This window comes from Hylaeus anthracinus, unplaced genomic scaffold (genome assembly GCF_026225885.1).
Source record: "Hylaeus anthracinus isolate JK02 unplaced genomic scaffold, UHH_iyHylAnth1.0_haploid 1, whole genome shotgun sequence".
Lineage (NCBI taxonomy): Eukaryota > Metazoa > Arthropoda > Insecta > Hymenoptera > Colletidae > Hylaeus > Hylaeus anthracinus.
The window spans coordinates 498,015-517,098 of record NW_026533255.1 but is presented as its reverse complement, the minus strand read 5'-3'; positions in this window follow the sequence as shown (position 1 = coordinate 517,098).

Below are 19,084 nucleotides of genomic sequence, written 5' to 3'. Positions count from 1 at the left end.
TGTTGTTTCTTGCGACAGTGGTTGGCTTTCTATTGGTTTTACTACTTGACGAGTTGCTGGTTGGGGATTGATGGGTGTTATAGGGTTCGTTGTGGGGTTAGTTTGTGTTTGAGTTATGTTTGCATAGGAGATTGCTTCATTTCTCTTGCTTATGGATAGTATTTTATTGTCTCTCGCTGTTCTGGTGCTTTGTTTCTTTTTTTTTATTATTTCATTTGTGAATATTATGTATGGGCATCCTCGGTATGATGCTGGGTGGTCTTTGCCATTGCAGTTGACGCAATGAATTTCTTCTTTTGCAGAGGAAGGTAGGATCTTACATTTGCCCGGTTCGTGTTTCTCAGTGCATTTAACACATCTATAGTCCATCCCGCAGTTTATGCTCGCGTGACCCAGTCTTTGGCATTTTTTGCATTTATGATTGTTTTTTTTTTTTAATTTTTTCTCAGGTTTGGAATACCTAGGTTTGGAAAGCTAGGTATAGGTATTGGCACCACTGCGAATGTGGTGTTGTTTTTGGCACCTATTATTATGTATGTTTGGTGTTGCTATGGTCTGCTTGTTTTTATCTGCTATTTCTTGTACCCTAGCGAACATTGCATCTATGCTATTCGCGTTGATTCTACTGTTACCCATTATGAAGTTTCTCATTTCGCGCGACGAGTCACGCGTGTGTAAGCCCACGCAACTATATGTACGTAGCTATATGTATAGAAAATAGTCGTTAAAAATTCTTCATTTCTACAACATGTTAAAAAATCGTCAAAATCGGTGAAACCTCATTTAAATAATTACTAAAATTTTTTCAATGTGAATTTCCAGTTTAGCGGGCCAAAATACATACGACAAATATATTGACATTGAATGCACATTTTGGCTGTAAACCAGTGTAATTAACCCATTTGCAACATAAATAAAATATTAATTTTAAAGTATATCTAATTATGTATTATAGGACCTAGAGGAACGTCAGCGGGGGCGAGTCGCCGCGCCCGAGAATTATATTCCCGGCGTGGCAGCTGGAGAGGCCGCGGCCGAGGAACTAGCAAAACATGCCAGTTCACATTTAATTTATAATTTATATTTTCATTATTGTTTATTATTAGTAGTATTATTATATCACTTTTATTATTATTATTATTATTTCAATATTATAGTATAGCAGAATAATATTAAAATTAGAATAATACAGGATGTTTACAAAATATTGGTGGTCCTTGAAAGAGGTGTTTCAGGGTGTGATTTCAAACAACTTTTTCTTTAGCGAAAATATTGTTTCAAATCACCTCCTGAACCGCCCCTTCCAAGGACCTTCCACATTTTTGGCACACCCTGTATTATTCTAATTTTAATATTATTCTATTTTCAATATTACTTTATTATATTATTTTACCATTTTATTCTAATATCAAATGTGTTTTAATTATTTTACTTTTTCTATATTATATCTCTTTATATTATATATCTATATATCTGTCTAAATATCTATATATTATTGTATGTCTATATTAGATCTCTAAATTATATATTAATACATTACATTAAAAAATTGTGAACAAATATTTTGTTTTTTATCTGTTATTTAACCTGCACGATTCAATTACTACATATGTTATTTTTTATTTTGACCATTTTTCCATTCGCTCCCAAGAAAAAATTTCCTAATACATATTATATTATATTATTAATACATATTATACAGAGTGTCCCAAAAATGTTGGAGTTTCTTGAAAGGGGTGGTTCGAGAGGTGATTTGAAACAACTTTTTCCTTTACGAAAATGTCGGATGGGGCTTCGTTAAGCAGATATTAATAAAAAACCCCGACCAATCAGAACGCGCGCATACCGTTGGAGCGGCCGTGCTAGCGAAGTACCCAGCTTTGACGGTAGTTTATTAAATTCATTTTTGAACAAAGATACACATTCCTTCTTAAAATCAACGTCGATACGCCACTTTCACCCTGCTGGCAGCGCCGCGCCTTGTAAAAAAACCTTGTAAATATGTTTAATTTGTTTAATATTTTAATATGTTTAGTATTGTAAATATGTTTAGTGCATTGCTTGTTACGAATGAAAGGCGTTAAATCATGTAATGTAACAGCGGCGTATACGAATATATGTATAATTGTTGGAAAGATAAGCACATCGAATATTACCATCGCTTTCAAATATCACGGTTACAAATATCATTGGAAGAAGGACATGTAAATATCGCGCATTTAGGTTAAACCTTTATTTTGCTATTTCTTCTTCATGTACGCTCTGAACACCGAACCCGTAACTCGAAACAGCAGCGTGGTTCGTCCGAGTGCACGTTGTCGCTAGAACGAATCGAGCGGCTTGGTGGACGCGAAACGCGGTACAACTCGTAAACACCAAATTCTTGCGTGTACTGAGTCGCGAAATCTCGAAGACTTTTTCTATAAACTGGCGACGATCGTGTGGTTCTAAGATCCTTTGTCTCCAAAGCTTCTAGAACGTTTCACCGAGTTTACGTGGTCGAGCAAGGCACGAGCCTTCTCACTTCTCATCGTACAGTCGCACGAAGTGCGAGTAAGTCCGAGCGAGCTAAAATTCGAGCATAGTTGTATACCGAGTACTTAGTAGTATTATACGAAGTGAGTGGTAGGCAAAGACTCTAGTTCCTTGTAAAACAACTCGTTTTATTCAATTTCTTTTATTAATTTAATTTTTTTAAATACTTTGATATTAAATCTTTTTTTTTGTAAATATAATTTAGCGTTAATTATAACCGTAAAACGTGTGTATGTGCTTTCTTTCAACCACAGGGCGATTCGAACAATGCAGATAATCGAGAGCAGCGTATTCCTCGATTCATTTATAAGAGATTCTAAGTGGTGAGTTGTCTTCCTTTAACGCAATATTTATAAATGTATTTTGTTGTGGCCACTCGGAATATCAATAAATGATATTTCATTTCCGGGGAATCCCTAATTGATGTTTTTGGGTAGTATTTCCATTAATCTTTTATATAATACTATTCCGACAATTTTATTGTTTCCATATCATATGAAATTACTGTTTCTGGTTTCTGGAATACCAATAAAGGATATAATTCATTTCCGGGGTAACCCTAGTTGATATTCTAGGATCAAATATATATATATTAATATATATTTAAGGGAGCCCAGTTTAGGACGCTGAAAAATGAGGACGCTACAAATTTTATACGAATTTTTAAAAAATCATATATTAAGCGGATCATTATGAAACTTATACGGTCTTTTATTGGATATTTGGGGATAACAAATAACGAATAAAAGACACTATAAATTTCATAAAGATCATTAATACATTATTTTTAGAAAATTCATAAAAAAATGCTTCGTTCTCAACGTTCTGAACCAGGTTCCCCCCTTTGGAGTAAAATAAGTTTAGGACTACATTTGTTTTGTGATATGTATGAATTTTGTTTGCAAGAAAGGAATATATACAATTTATCGAAACTTTGAGAACACTTTATACATATATTCAAATAAGTATTGTAACTTTTCAGAAATATTTCTTCAGAAAATATGGAAGATATCAGCTGCCATTCAACGGAAGTCACCATTAGATGTAACTCTTCGTGTACATTCAGAAGACCAATATTCATCTGGAACCAATAGAGTTCCAAATTTATTTTAGGGGCATGTCTTTCTTCTATAAGAACCTACCCTCCCCTCTAAAAAAAATTACAAAATGTATTTTTAGAGGTGTTAAATAAATACTTTAAAATAAAAAAAAATACTTTAAATATGATATTACTCCAAATTTAGATTCATATAGTCTGATTATATAGAGAAACTAGGCTTCCGCTTCCGGTTGTGAACGCGTGGAAAGTGTAGAAAAAAAAATATTATGCATATGTCGAATTGAGTACCTCTTCCATTTTTTATTCGGTTAAAAAGGCGAGTGGAAGATTAAAAGAAAAGAATGAGTGGTGAGGAGTAAAGAAAAAAGTAAAATGAAAGAGAAGGGAAAGAGTGAGAGCGGGGAGAGGTGACATTAGAAAGAGGAAAGGATTGAATGAGATTGAAGGGAAGGTGAAGGAGAGAAAAGCTGAGAGTGAGAGGAAAGAGAGAGTTTCAGGAAGGGCAGGAAAAAGGTAAGTAAACAGTGGAAAGGTGGAGGAAGAAGTGGTTGAAAGTGAGAGGGAAGAAGCGGAAAGGAGAAGAATGAGAAGAGTATTAGAGTGAGTAGAGTTGGTAAATGGGAGTCGGTAAGGCAGGAAACGGAAGGTAAGAGAGGAGGAAGGCAAGGGCAATCAATGTGGAGAAAGTGAGAGGAGAGAAAGGGAGGGTAGTATGAGAAGGAGGAAAGACTTGGATGAGTATTGTAAAGACGGGGAAGGGAGCAGGATGGAGGAGGGAGTAGCGAGAGGGGGAGCGAAGGAAATAGTTAGAAACAATGGGTTTACACGGACATCGTCAGAGGGGGGATTGGAAAACAAGGGAGGAATGAGCACAGAGGGGTTAGCAAGGCTTATAAGAGAGGTGGTGGAAACGACGAGGGAGGAGTTCAAAGAGGTAAAGGAGTCGATAAGGGAGATAAAGGAAGATATGAGGAGAATGGAGGAAGAGTGGAAAAAATAGAAGGAGGAAATGCTAATGAAAATAGAGTCTCCGGAAAGAAAGTGAGGGGAAAGAGAGGAGTGTTATAGGTTGGAGGGGGAGAGGGAAGAAAGGGAGGTGAGTGAAAGGGTGAAGACAGTGGAAACGAGATTAGAAATGGCGGATAGGACAGAAAGGCGGAAGAATGTAATAGGAGAACAAGGACGGAAAGAGGGAAGGAGATAGAGGCAGTGAAAAAAATGTTGAAGAGAATGGGGGTAAAGGGGTGAGGTGGAGAACGCGAGGCAGATTGGGGAAGATGAAAAGGGCATGGCGGTGACGAGATTGAAGGACATGAGAATGAAAAGAGAAGTGATGAGAAAAAGGAGGGATTTAGGCAGCAAAGAGGAAAGAGGTAGATGATGTAAAAAGAGAGGAGGATGCAATGGAATTTGAGGGAGATAGCGGGGAAAGAAAATAAAGTGGAAAGAAGAGCAATGCTATCTTATGGGAAGATTTGCATAGAAAATCTATGGTGGAGGTGGAATGAGGAAGAGGAAAGGTTAGGGTAATGGGGAGGGCGCCGGAAAGAATGCAGGGAAGTGAAGGAAAAAGGATTAGAAGGAAATGGGTTGGAACGTTGAAAAAGGAGGGGGGGAAGGCGGATGAGAGATAGAATAAAGAGGGGGAGAGAGAACAAGACAGGAAAGGGGAGGCGGAGGATGGAGGGGAGAGGTACAGAATAGCATATTGAACGAATTGAAAGCAGGGATGGATAGGGAAAAAGTTGGACCCGTGTGAAGCTGGGCCCACTTTTTGGAAAACTCAAAATTTTCTTTGTACATACGTTTACTCATCGTTTGCTCAGAAATGCTCAATTGGAATTTTCGTTTGCCCCTCCCTAGTTTAACAGATATACGCGATTCAAATTTGGTGGGACCAGCTTCACACTCCTTACATTGGAATCGCGTGTAAATCTTTTGAACTAAAAAGGGGCAAACGAAAATTCCAATTGAGCATCTGTGAACAAACGATGAGCAAAACGTGCGCAAAAAAAAAATTTCGAGTTTTCCAAAAAGGGGAGGGCCAGCTTCACACGGTTGTTTTATAATCGGCCTGTGATAAAAAAAAACACGAGTATAGCGAGATCGGTTATCGGGGTAGAGATTTAGCTTTAAGTTTATTACAAAAATAAAGTTGTTTGTTAAGACCGTCAAGAGTTATGTTCTACCCACTTTACATGTGTTAAATATTATACAAATTGCATTAATCTTTAAGCATCTACCTATTGATCTAGAGGACAAGACGTTGTAGCATAATTTTACGATCAAACGAACTTACCTAAGTGATGTTTGATTGTGATTATGCTAGACGTCTTGTCCGAGTGGATCAAACCCTCTATTTTTTGTATTTAGTTCCAACCTGTTTGATCTATTCGGCTTGCAATTTGCGGATCTTTGAAATGTAATGACGTAATCAGGAAACAGATCTGCTAACATAGCGGGAAGCGGAAAATTGTTGAAATTATTGACATTTAAAAACTGTGACGAATCGAACAACTAGTGTTACCACCTATTCGGACAAGACATCTAGCACAATCACGATCGACCATCACTTAGGTAAGTTCGTTTGATCGTACAATTTGCATCACCATATTTACATTTTCAATTTGATTGATTTTCCCCACGTTCAAGATTTTTAATTATATAACATTTTTTTTTTAATGTCAATATAATAAACGTTTCCATTTTTAACTATATTACGATTTACTGTTCTACGAACTATGTATGTCAACTTAACACTTGTTACGTGCCGATATTTTCATTTTTATTTTTCTTGATTTCGTCGGCAGGAATGTGTTCGAGATGGTTTACCATCCCGAATTCGTTCTAATCGAACACAAACCTAGCCTTTGACGGTAGTTCATTAAATTCATTTTTGAACAAAGTTTCACATTCCTTCCTTGAAATCAACGTCGTCACGCCATTTTCACCCTGCTGGCAGCGCCGCACCTTGTATAAAGTTTTGTAAATATGTTCAATTTGTTAATATTTTAATAGGTTTAGTATTGTAAATATGTTAAATGCGTTGCTTGTTACGAATGAAAGGAGTTAAATCATGAAATGTAACAGTGGCGTATACATGTATAATTGTTGGAAAGATAAGCACACCGAATATTACCATCGCGTTCAAATATCACGGTTACAGATATCATTGGAAGAAGGACATGTAAATATCGCGCATTTAGGTTAAACCTTTATTTTGCTATTTCTTCTTCATGTACGCTCCGAATACTGAAGCCGTAATTCAAATAGCAGCGTGGTTCGTCCGCGCGCACGTTGTCGCTAGAACGAATCGAGCGGTTTGGTGGGCGCGAGGCGCGAGACGCGGTACAACTCATAAACACCAAATTCTTGCGTGTACCGAGTCGCGAAATCTCGAAGACTTTTTCTATAAACTGGCGACGATCACATGGTTCTAAGATCCTTTGTCTCCAAAGCTTCTAGAACGTTCCACCGAGTTTACGTGGTCGAGCAAGGCACGAGCCTTCTCACTTCTCATCGTACAGTCGCACGAAGCGCGATATTAGTCCGAGCGAGCTAAATTGAGCATAGTTGTATTACTGTGAACTTAGTAGTATTATACGAAGTGAGTGGTAGGCAAAGACTCTAGTTCCTCGTAAAACAACTCGTTTTATTCAATTTCTTTTATTAATTTAATTTTTTTAAATACTTTGATATTAAATCTTTTTTTTTTGTAAATATAATTTAGAGTTAATTATAACCGTAAAACGTGTGTATGTGCTTTCTTTCAACCACAGGGCGACCAGAACAACTCAGAACATCGAGACCAGCGTTTTTCTGGATTTGTATTGTAAAGATATTTAGTGGTGAGTTGATGTTCTTCCAATCAATATTTTTGTATAAATGATTATGAATTTATTTTGTTGTGGCCAATCGGAATATCAATAAATGATATTTCATTTCCGGGGAATCCCTAATTGATGTTTTCGGGTGGTATTTCCATTGATCTTTCATATAATATTATTCCGACAATTTTTATTGTATTTCTTTATCATATGAAATCACTGTTGTTCAAATCTGGGATATTAATAAATGATATAATTCATTCCGGGGTAACCCTAGTTGATATCCCAGAAACGAATAAATATATATATTTTCATTTTATTCTTCTATACAGTTTATGTTCAATTTTATATGAATTAACTGAAAAAATGAAAGTCTGTGATCTATTATAAATATGTAAATTTCAAGGTCTAATCATTGGTTATTAAAATACACATCAGACAATGATATTTCAATAGTAAAATAGCTTTTAATATTTAATTTAAATTCACCGTTGAATCCGCTCGCATCCTAACCGTCCACCCTATTAAATACGAAAGAGAAATTCACATACGAGCCAGGGCCCGTACGAGACTGCTGTGTCAAAGACCTGACCTTGCCGATAGGCAAGTAAAATATATATAATAATAATATTTAAAAATTATTTAAGCTGTGACGCAGAAATCTGTGTCCCACGTCACAACTGAATCATTGTGAATAGATTTCGGTCTAGAGAAGGGAATAAGTAAATACTTATAACATACATATATAGTAATAGCAATAGCTGTTACAGCAATTATTACAATTATTGAAAGTAATTTAAAATTAGTATTAAAAATAATTAAAAATAATTGTAATAGCAAAAATGTATGGTTCATATAATATTATATTCATATAACGTGCGATTGTATAATGAAAGTTCTACTGTATTTGAATTATTATACATATACGAGGTGTGGTCAAAAAGTAACGTGACTTTTTATTTTTATCAACAAATATTTATTTATTCTTCAATATTTATGTTGTTCCCTTCAAGATAATATCCCTCAGATATAATACACTCGTTCCAACGCTTTTTCCAATCCTTGAAGCACTTTTGATAAGCACATTTTGGTATAGCTTCGAGTTCTTTCAGCGATGCAGCCTTTATCTCCTCATTCGGTGCAAATCTTCGTCCTTTCATGGGTCTCTTCAGTTTTGGGAACAAACTTCGCTAACACACGTCTCATGCCCAAAACATCCGTTAAAATTGCTTGGCACGAACCAAATGGGATGCCGACATCATCAGCGACTTCTCTAATCGTAATTCGATGATTCCCCAACACTATTTACTTCACTTCTTCAACATTTTCATCAGTTGTTGACGTGCAAGGGCGCCCAGGGCGAGCTTCGTCGTTAACATCTTCTCGGCCTTCTTGGAAGAGCTTGTACCACTTATAAACATTTTTGTTACTCAGAGTACACTCACCGTATGTCACTGTCAACATTTCAAGTGTTTTGGAGCATTTAATTCTATTTTTTACACAAAATTTGATGCAAATTCTTTGATCCATTTTTTTCGATAGCAGAAAATCGCCGAACACGTAAAACACCTCTAGCCTTTAGCTTCTCAAAAATAAACGAAGACTGGCATACAGCTGGAACTGTAAACATATTTATTTGGGGCGAATGCAGCAACATAAGAAAAGAAGAAAACGAAAATCGACTGTAGGTATTTCGCAAAATTCAAAAAGTCCCCTTACTTTTTCATCACACCTCGTATGTATTTAGCGAGTATTCGAATCACTGAAATGTTCGTCATTCAAATATATAGAAGAAACCCTACAAACGCCGCGCCGCTGAAATGAGCCGGAACAGTTCGTAATATTATCTGACAACTAATCACAGTTAGTTGTCCTCTTACCTTTCGAAACAAATGTTTTCTCTGCCCATTACTTCGTGGAAAGTCTCTAACCCAACGTCTCATTTTTTGCCGCCTCGGTGCGTTCCAATTTTTCTCATTGTATTCTATTGTCCCTCTACGTCGTAGTTTTCCATAATGACAAGTCGGCGAACATGAAGAGGATCGATGTACCGTATTATCCAAATTGCAGAACGCAGCGAGCATTAATGCGAGTTCAGTTGCCCTCGTTGCAGTGACCGCGTACGCGTCTTCCACGTTGATTGGTCCGCAGTACTCATTGTCAGCTCCAACGTTCCAAACCAGGGATGAAGAATCTACATATATACATATTTGTCACTTATTAGGGACAAGATTGAGCGGACGTTCATTATACAGAAAAATGTTGTAATTCAATCATTTGTTTAATTACCTTCTTTTCTTCAATTTTAATAGACCATCTACTTTCCTTCTTTCCTTCTTCTATCTTTGCTCGACTACAAACTCCAATTTAAGGATTTATATTACACGTCTCAGCATCACCATTCAAAATGAGTCAAAAACTCCTATGATCCTGTTTTATAAAATATTGGTAACCTTGACACAGCCTCAGTACCTCTATCAATATAAAAAATATTAGCTTCGTTTAATGGGTCTATTTAAAATTTCTAACTCTTACCTGATAGGTTATTCTGCGTTGTTCTGCAGAGTTTCAGAAATATTGGTCTGTAACAGCTTAGCTAATCCACCCCGTACATTGATGTATTACATTTATATACAGCAGTGTACCAAAAAAGATCCTGGAATTTTATACTGTAACTTGTATACATAGGGCAACCATACTTGGATGGATGTATAATTGTGTATACATTGGGATAGCTCTTTATTAAGTACAATACTTTGTTAAATAACGTAGAAACATTATAAGAGACAAAGTGTCTCGAATCGATGTTATTTTCTAAAAAAACAAAAGTCAATAACAACAACGAGAGTTGAAAGTTATCAGGAATCTTTTGCAACAACGTCATCAACTTTCTTAAGAAATTTGATCTTATCTAACCCAGACCTCATAAAGATGCATTGCATACTCTACTGCCTAGGCTGCGGTTCAAGACATTACTTTGTGCTTCTAGTATCCCAAAAGCTATCGTTACTATAAAATCGATCTCTTAAAACGAGGAAAACTTGGAAATTAAGATTCCCGCAGTGTTTGAAGTGGAATGTAACGGGTAAGGCGACGGGCGGGCATCACGAATGTATATAAATATGAATGTATATATAATACATTGTCGTCGAGAAAGGACATTCTTCAGGCATGGTGAAGTTGCGCGACAAATTCACTGAAGAAACTCGATTTCTCGTGATGCATGTGCCACAAAGGCCGTCCATGGTCCCTCAATTTCTGCCGTTGTTCGATGCCAGTTCATTGACATGCAGCCGACGATTGACGGAGGATGCAACGTTTACAGAACTATTTGGTCCTCCCGCTCGCTCAAAGGGTACGTGATGTAAATACTTGAAGAGCGCATGCACGGAAAATAAATCGCCCGCGAATCTATATCAACAACCAACACCTTGCGTTCCGCTGATAATCGATTCGCCCCTACACAGGTGGACGAATGGACTTGGAACGTGAATGACTACGAAGATGTCGATCAATCATTAACCCTTTGCGGTCGTATTAAATTTTGGCATGGCTATTGTACTGGTCGGAATTAATTTCCGAAGAACGAGCAGTGATACATAATATGAAAGCTTATGAAGGATAAACAAGATTAATTAATTCTTTTGTGGACTTTAGATATATATTATAGACAAAAATTATATTTTATAGTTCTTCATTATGTGGTATCTTTCGGTAACTTTCTTCTTGCCATTTTGGAGTATTGTTTTCGAAATATTTTAAGAAACCAGAATGCCTAATTACACTTAAACAAAATTTGTAAAATATTATTTCGAATTCTACCAAATATTTTCGACTATTTGGTATTTATTACAATGTGTTATAGAAAAAATAACAATATTCAATATATCTGTCTTTAAAAAGTTTAACATGTAGATATTTCACTCACTGATTCATATGTTCATATATTCTTGTATAATTTAATATAATTACTAACGATCTTTTCATTAATCTTTCCATTAATCAATTATTACACTAATATCTTAGAATCTATTGCTATTGTCTAATGGCTTAAATCTTTTCAGGTTGCGGAATACAATATAAGATTAGTATGATTCTTTGTTGTGGTGGCTAAGAGCAGACATACGACTGGAACGGTAAAAATGTTTTGGTGGTTGAGAGTAGACATACGACCGCAAAGGGTTAATATATGTATTTATACATGCAAACATACATACATTACACAATAATACATATTAATCTTCAACATTTTGAAAAATATTATTTTCAACACTTGTAACCCTTAAAATGCTCATTAGATAAGATCTAGGAAAGGTTTTTTTGAAATATCTTCATAAACACATTTTTTTCAAAAAATGGATATAACATTATTTATAAAGAATTTAATTTTCTACAAAATCGTTTCTAATGTTTTTTTTTCTTAACTCTGCATATTTCACAAGATATTTCCAAAAAGCTGCATTTTTATTGAAAAATGAACGTGTACTTGGCACATGTACTTTTCATTTTTTTCTAACAAAAAAATTTTACTCGTTTTCTTTTATCAAAAAGAAGTGTTTTATGGGGCGATTGCGAAAATTCAATTTCTAACGACCATCATAATATTTATATGGACACCTTCGATGCCAATACAAATGATTAACCCTTTTAGTGCCAACCAAAAGAATTATATCCAAGCGAAGAATATCAAACCAAGTTGATGTAGTTTAAAAAAAAAATTAAGATAAAATTATGAATGATATTTATCAAATTCCAAAAAGAAACGTATTATGACATAATGGGAGGATAAATTAACGCTAAATTTATTGCAATATTTATACTAATTGAAAATCGTAATAATAATGTTTATTCAATATCGTTAGGGAAGATGAAAAAGTAAGTTATTTTATAAATAGTATTAAAAGAAAACGTCGTTCGGTCATAGTTTGTTTCAGAACACGTAGCATAAAACTTAACAAGACTATCAACAAGTTATTTCTAACAAAATTACTAATATCGTAACGTTACTGACAAAACACTTTATTGTAAACATTATCGCTCTAGCACAGGGCTTCTTAAACTGTTTTTATTCACGACCCCATTTAGGATTGCGATTTTTATCGCAACCCAAAAAATATAAAGTAAAGATATGTAAATATTTCGTGATGATTTATTGATCAGGTAACAATATATGTAAATATGAAAAAATATAGTTTTAGAAGTTGTTTAAAAACATACAAAAATATGATATTAAAAATTGAACGAAATGTTGTAAAAATGTATTTATTATAATTACAAAAATTATACACCCTATTTTTTATTAAAACTGCATTTTTTGCAATAACATTGTTAGAATATAAATAAATTTAAATAGAAGCAAAAGCGCCACTATAGGCACATATGTTAAACGTGCAAAGGAGACTTTTTTGTCTGTTCTTTTGTGCGAGCATGTAATAAACAGGCATTCACCTTTTGGAAAGCAATGTGACCAGTCGCCGTTTATATTACCTATCCACGTAATATTTTAACATGGTAGCAGAGCGTGGTTACTTAAAAAAAAAAAGGCGTTTAGTTAGTTAGTTTTCTAAAGTGGTTTCAATGTGGTTATGCAAGCAAGTGGCTTAGGCATTAAAAGTGAATTTAAAGAAGAATTATCGAAAGAATTATCAAATTTGGAAGAAACAAATAAGGAAGATACGATGACCGACGATATTAAAATTCCAGTGTTTGATGGTCAAGACTATAGCATGTGGAAGAAACAACTTGTGATATATTTAAAATTAAAAAAATGCTACGACGTGATAATAAGAGAAAGAGAAGTAGACGACACAGAAGCCACATGGAGAGAAAATGACTTGAAAGCTATGAATTATATATATATATATATATATATATATATATATAGCGCGATCTCCAGTCGACAATTGGAGTTAATACGTGAAGAACAGACAGCTTACAAAATTATAAGGAAATTTGATAGTATACGTATATTCAAGGCAGTCAACAGCACTTCAAATATGTGTGAGAAACAAATTAGAAAAAATAAAGCTTAAAGATTATAGTGACTCGAATGATTTCTTTAGTGTTTTTGAAAAATTAATAATTGAACTCAAAGATTCTGGTGCTCGAGTGAGTGAAAAGGAGAAGCTAAATTATTTACTAAGAACCTTGCCAAGTTCACTCAGCTACATCGGTGACCTTGTTGATGTTTTGAAAGAAGAAGATCAAACAGCTGAATTCGTGAAGAATAAAATTAAAATGTATGAAGCTAATGATAAACAAGGAAGTTCAAGTGAAAAAAATGGGACAAAATATGTTACAAGTGTGGTAAAGCCGGTCATCTGCAGTACGAATGCCGAAACCTACACGTACAATATAACACATGGAGAGGAAAGAGTTCCCAACGAGGAGGTGGTCAGCAATCGTACACACACCGTCAAAATCATCCAAATCCTGGCAGTGGCTCTCAGCATGGCCGAGACAGCACGCAGGTAGCTGGAGGCAGCAATATCATGGACACAACACAGGAGGAGCAGCACACTACATCGACGGTGCGGACAATAGTAGTGATTTGTTTTGTACAGAAGTAGCTTCATACGTGAGTAACGAAAATAATCATAATAACGAGATACAGGTTAATGCGTGTGAAAATAAAGTCGAATGGATTTTAGATAGCGGTTGTACTGACCACATAATAAAGAATGAAAATTATTACGTAAATTCAACAAATTTAAAGGTACCGATAGATGTAAAGATAGGAGATGGGCGCGTACTAAAAGTTACAAAAATTGGTAACGTTGTACAAGATTTTTTAGTTAATAATCGAAAATATGATATAAAATTGAGAGATGTATTTTTTGTTAAAGACATGGACAAAAATTTGATAAGTTTCGGGAAAGTAACTGAGCACAATAAAATTATCTCCGAAGGAAATCTGGCTAAAATTGTTAATAAAAACTACGAGTTAATTGCAGTTGCTCATAAAATTAACAATTTATATAAAATGAATAGTTGTATTCGAGGTAAAGGAGTTTACGTTTCGCAGAGCACGGGTAGTAGTATGACCTTAAAAGAAAAGTACCATAAAATGTTGGGACATGTCAATTTTAATTATTTGAATATTTTATGCCAAAATAAATTAGTTAAAGGAATGCCAGAGAAATTAGAATCTGATTATTTGAAATGTGGTACATGTGTGAAGAATAAGATGCATAATTTAGGTATTCGAAAATAATAGGAATGAAACAACAGGGTTATTAGAAATAGTTCACACGGATTTAAATGGGCCACATGTAACAGGATTTATGAGAGAAAAATACTTTTTGACATTTATTGATGACTATAGCAAAATAGGGAAGGTTTACACTATTAAATCTATAGTAGAAGTTTTCGATTGTTTTGTAGATTATTTAAACAAAATTGAAAATCTAACTGGGAAAAAGATTAAAAAATTAATATGTGACAATGGAAAAGAGTACCTAAATCGAAATATTTATAAACTAACAAAAGAGAAGGGAATTTATATTGACCCATGTCCACCATATGTCCATGAATTAAATGGTACAGCAGAAAGATACAATCGATCGGTAATGGACATAGCGAGATGCCTATTATTCGATGCTAATGTTAAAATTAAATTCTGGCCAGAAATAATTAAAACAGCTGTATATTTAAAAAAAAGAACGCTAGCGAACACACTAGAGAAAAAGACTCCATATGAAATAATGATGGGTAGGAAACCCGATATTAGTCATTTAAAGGTATGCGGAAGTAGAGTTTTTATAAGAGTTCCGGAAGTACTGAGAAGAAATAAATGGGATAGTAAAGCAGACTTAGGGATTTTGTTAGGCTATGAAGATGTCGGGTACAGCGTATTAATTAATAATAAAATAGTCATTGCTAGACATGTAGATATTGTTGAAGAAAATGTACATCTAGTAGGCTTTAAGGGTAATGATGAATACAATCAAAACTTTGAAAATGAAAATAGGAATGAAAACGCTGTGTATAATGATAATGAAATTTTGGGAGAAATTAAAGACGAAACACCGGAATTAAGAAGATCCACTAGGATTAAGAAAAAGCCAGATTTATATACACCAGAAAGCTGTGTACATTGCATATATGTAAATTATACTAATGCGAATAATCCAGAAAATTATTATGAAGCGATAAATAGTAAGGAGTGTGTGAACTGGAAAAGGGCCATGAATAAAGAAATAGATAATCTAAATAAAAATGAAACTTGGATGTTAGTAACTAAACCAGTAGACAAAAAAATATTAGAATTAAAATGGGTTTAGACAAAGAAATCGGAAAATAATTACAAAGCGAGATTAGTTGTGACAGGGTTTCAACAAAAGGAAATTCTAGAAGATTTGTATTCACCGGTAGCACGAATGCAAACTCTGAAAATATTTTTGAATTACTGCGTACAAAATAGGTTCTTTATAGATCAGATGGATGTCAAATCTGCGTTTTTAAACGGAAAAGTAATGTCGGAAGTTTATGTAAAGCAACCTCAAGGTTACGCGGATGGTTCAGAGAAGGTATGCAAATTAAGCAAAGTATTATATGGATTGAGAGAAAGCCCTAGAGCATGGTACGAGTGCTTGGATAGTTATTTAAGAAGCTTGGGATTTGTACGAAGTAAAAATGATTATTATACAAAATATTATGATAAAAATGATAAAATTGATACAATTTACCTAATATTATTTGTAGATGATTTACTAATTAGTTGCAGGAGTAAAGAAAAATTAACTCATATTAAATAGTTACTTTCAAACAGATTTCAAATGAAAGATATGGGAGAAGTCACTACTTACTTAGGAATAAATACGACATATGATTATAAAAGGAATGTTATGACTTTAGATAAAAAAAAAATATATAGAGTCGTTAGCAGAAAAGTACGAGATAGAGAATGCTAGGTCATATGCGACTCCAATGGAACAAAACCTACAATGTGAACCAGTCCAGTCAGTTGAAAATGATCTAAAATATAGAAATTTAATAGGAGCACTTCTTTACATAAGCTCAGGGACACGACCTGATGTGAGCTACAGTGTCACTTATTTAAGTAGGTTCCAAAAGTGTTTTGATCAAACGCATTTCAAATATGCCCTAAGAATTTTGAAATATTTATTTTTCACTAAAGATTTAAAGTTAACATATGAAAAAAACTTAAAAGCAGATACACTTGATTGTTTTGTGGATGCTGACTGGGTAGGGGATAAATGTGATAGGAAGTCTACAACAGGATACAAGATAAGAATGTATGGAAACGCAATTTATTGGAAATCTAGGAACCAAGGGAGTGTAACGAAATCACCAACAGCGGCAGAGTGCGTAGCTTTATCTGAATGTGTAAGCGAATTGAAATTGACATTTAAAAGACATTTTGGAAGATTTTAAAATTAAATTTGATAAACCGATTAATATATATGAGAATGATACAGGAACAATTAGTATAGCTAAGTTTGGTAATTTTAATAAAAATTCTAAGTATATAGAAACACATTTTCACTTTGTAAATGAAAATTACGTGCAAAGAGTAATTGATATTAAAAGGGTAAATTCAGATGACAATATTTCTGATATTTTTACAAAATCATTAGGTAGGAATAAGTTCGAAAAATTTAGAAGGTTATTAAAGTTAATCTAGATTAAACTATGTATAAAGTAAGAAAAAAATGTACTGTAAATATAAAAGGAACTATATAGAAATATATAGGAAGGTGATGGAATTTAAATTTAAGGAGGTGTGTTGGAATATAAGTAAATTTAAATAGAAGCAAAAGCGCCACTATAGAGACGTATGTTAAACGTGCAAAGGAGACTTTTTTGTCTGTTCTTTTGTGCGAGCATGTAATAAACAGGCATTCACCTTTTGGAAAGCAATGTGACCAGTCGTCGCTTATTTTACCTATCCACGTAATATTTTAACAAACATAAATAAAAGAGAATATTAAATATTTTATATTAAAATCTCGCGACCCATAGTTTAAGAAGCCCTGCTCTAGCATATACAGCATATCTTTCATTGATATAGCATAGTCAACATACCAATAATCACGAAATGTAACAAAAAATTAAACCCATAAACAATATCAATTTATGGAACATCTCACATGAGATTTCCGAAGAGAAATTCAATAATTTCCAGAGTATAGGAAGTATTCGTATACTAACTAATCCTAACTACAGGGTGTCCCAAAAGTCGGGGAGGAGCCGGAAATGGGGGGTAGCTGAGACGATTCTGAACAACAATTTCCTTTGGAAAATATCGGATGGGGCTTCGTTAAGGAGATATTAACGGAAAACACTGACCAATCAGAGCGCAAGGATGCCGTTGGAGCGGCCGCGGTAGCGAAGGCTACGCGCTGGGGGCCGCGCTTGTACGCGAACAAGTGACTTGACGTGCATCGAAGGACATTGACGCTGCCGCCTAGCGCGTAGCCTTCGCTACCGCGGCCGCTCCAACGGTCTACGCGCGCTCTGATTGGTCGGGGTTTTCTTTTAATATCTCCTTAACGAAGCGCCATCCGACATTTTTGCAAAGGAAATTGTTGTTCAGAATCGTCTCAGCTATCCCCCATTTCCGGCTCCTCCCCGACTTTTGGGACACCATGTATAACCAATTAGTAACTTAGTAAAATTGCAGTATATTAACCAAAACTATGAATTTGTACGTCTCCTCGTCTATTTTCGTGGACTTTTTTTTATTCTTATTAATGATATAAAGTATTCAAATAGCTATTTTTTTGCATTGTACCTATGCATTCGAGAGATACTCGAGGACATGTATATATTCATTGTTTATAAAAAATTAGCTAATACATTACAATTTCACAAGAGTTATATAAATGTATTTTTGAGACAGAGTTTCCTTATAACGCGTATAGGTTATTTTTAACCGACTTCGAAAAGGAGGAGGTTATTCATTTTTTTTTTATGTATGTTACTCGATTACACCCAGACGGCTTGACCAATCGGGATGAAACTTGTTGCATCTTGTGGAGCATATCTTCGGGGTGGTCCTATTACCAACAAATTTTGGGATTTCTCATTTTTTATCCGTTTTTTTTTTTGCAAAAAACTGAAAAATTTTGTATTGCTTCTTATTCCGAAACGAATTGACCAATCGGATTGAATCTTCTTGCATCTGGTAGGGCTTCATTGCCTCTTAAAAGCTTAAAAAGACATTTGTCCTACTTCCATTTTGTACCACTTTATTGACACTCTAAAGGTTAAATTGTGTAAAAGGATCAAACACTTAGTATCAATGAAACATTGGTTTAAAAATAATAATAATTACTCGACTCATCGAGCTTTTAGCAATCTTATTTTTTGACCACAACGCCGGAAGTCAAACAGATTATATTTCTAAATCGAAAATCAGAGTACATTTTGTTTGGAACACAGATCGTCAGTCGCAGACGACGCCGTCCGTTTAAACGATGCTCTTCTCTGGATAATTAATAACCATTGCGACCACTTGAGTGAGTTAAGCCGGTTCGAGTAAAGTCCGCGTTGTAAAATCCTTTCTCGCACGATCTTGGCACGTTAAAAAATGTTCCAAGGTTCCAACTGGGATTTCTAAAACAGGTGAAATATCATAACGAATAGAGTGCCAATTTTATACTTTAGGTAGGTCTAAATGTTCCTTTCGCGACTTGCT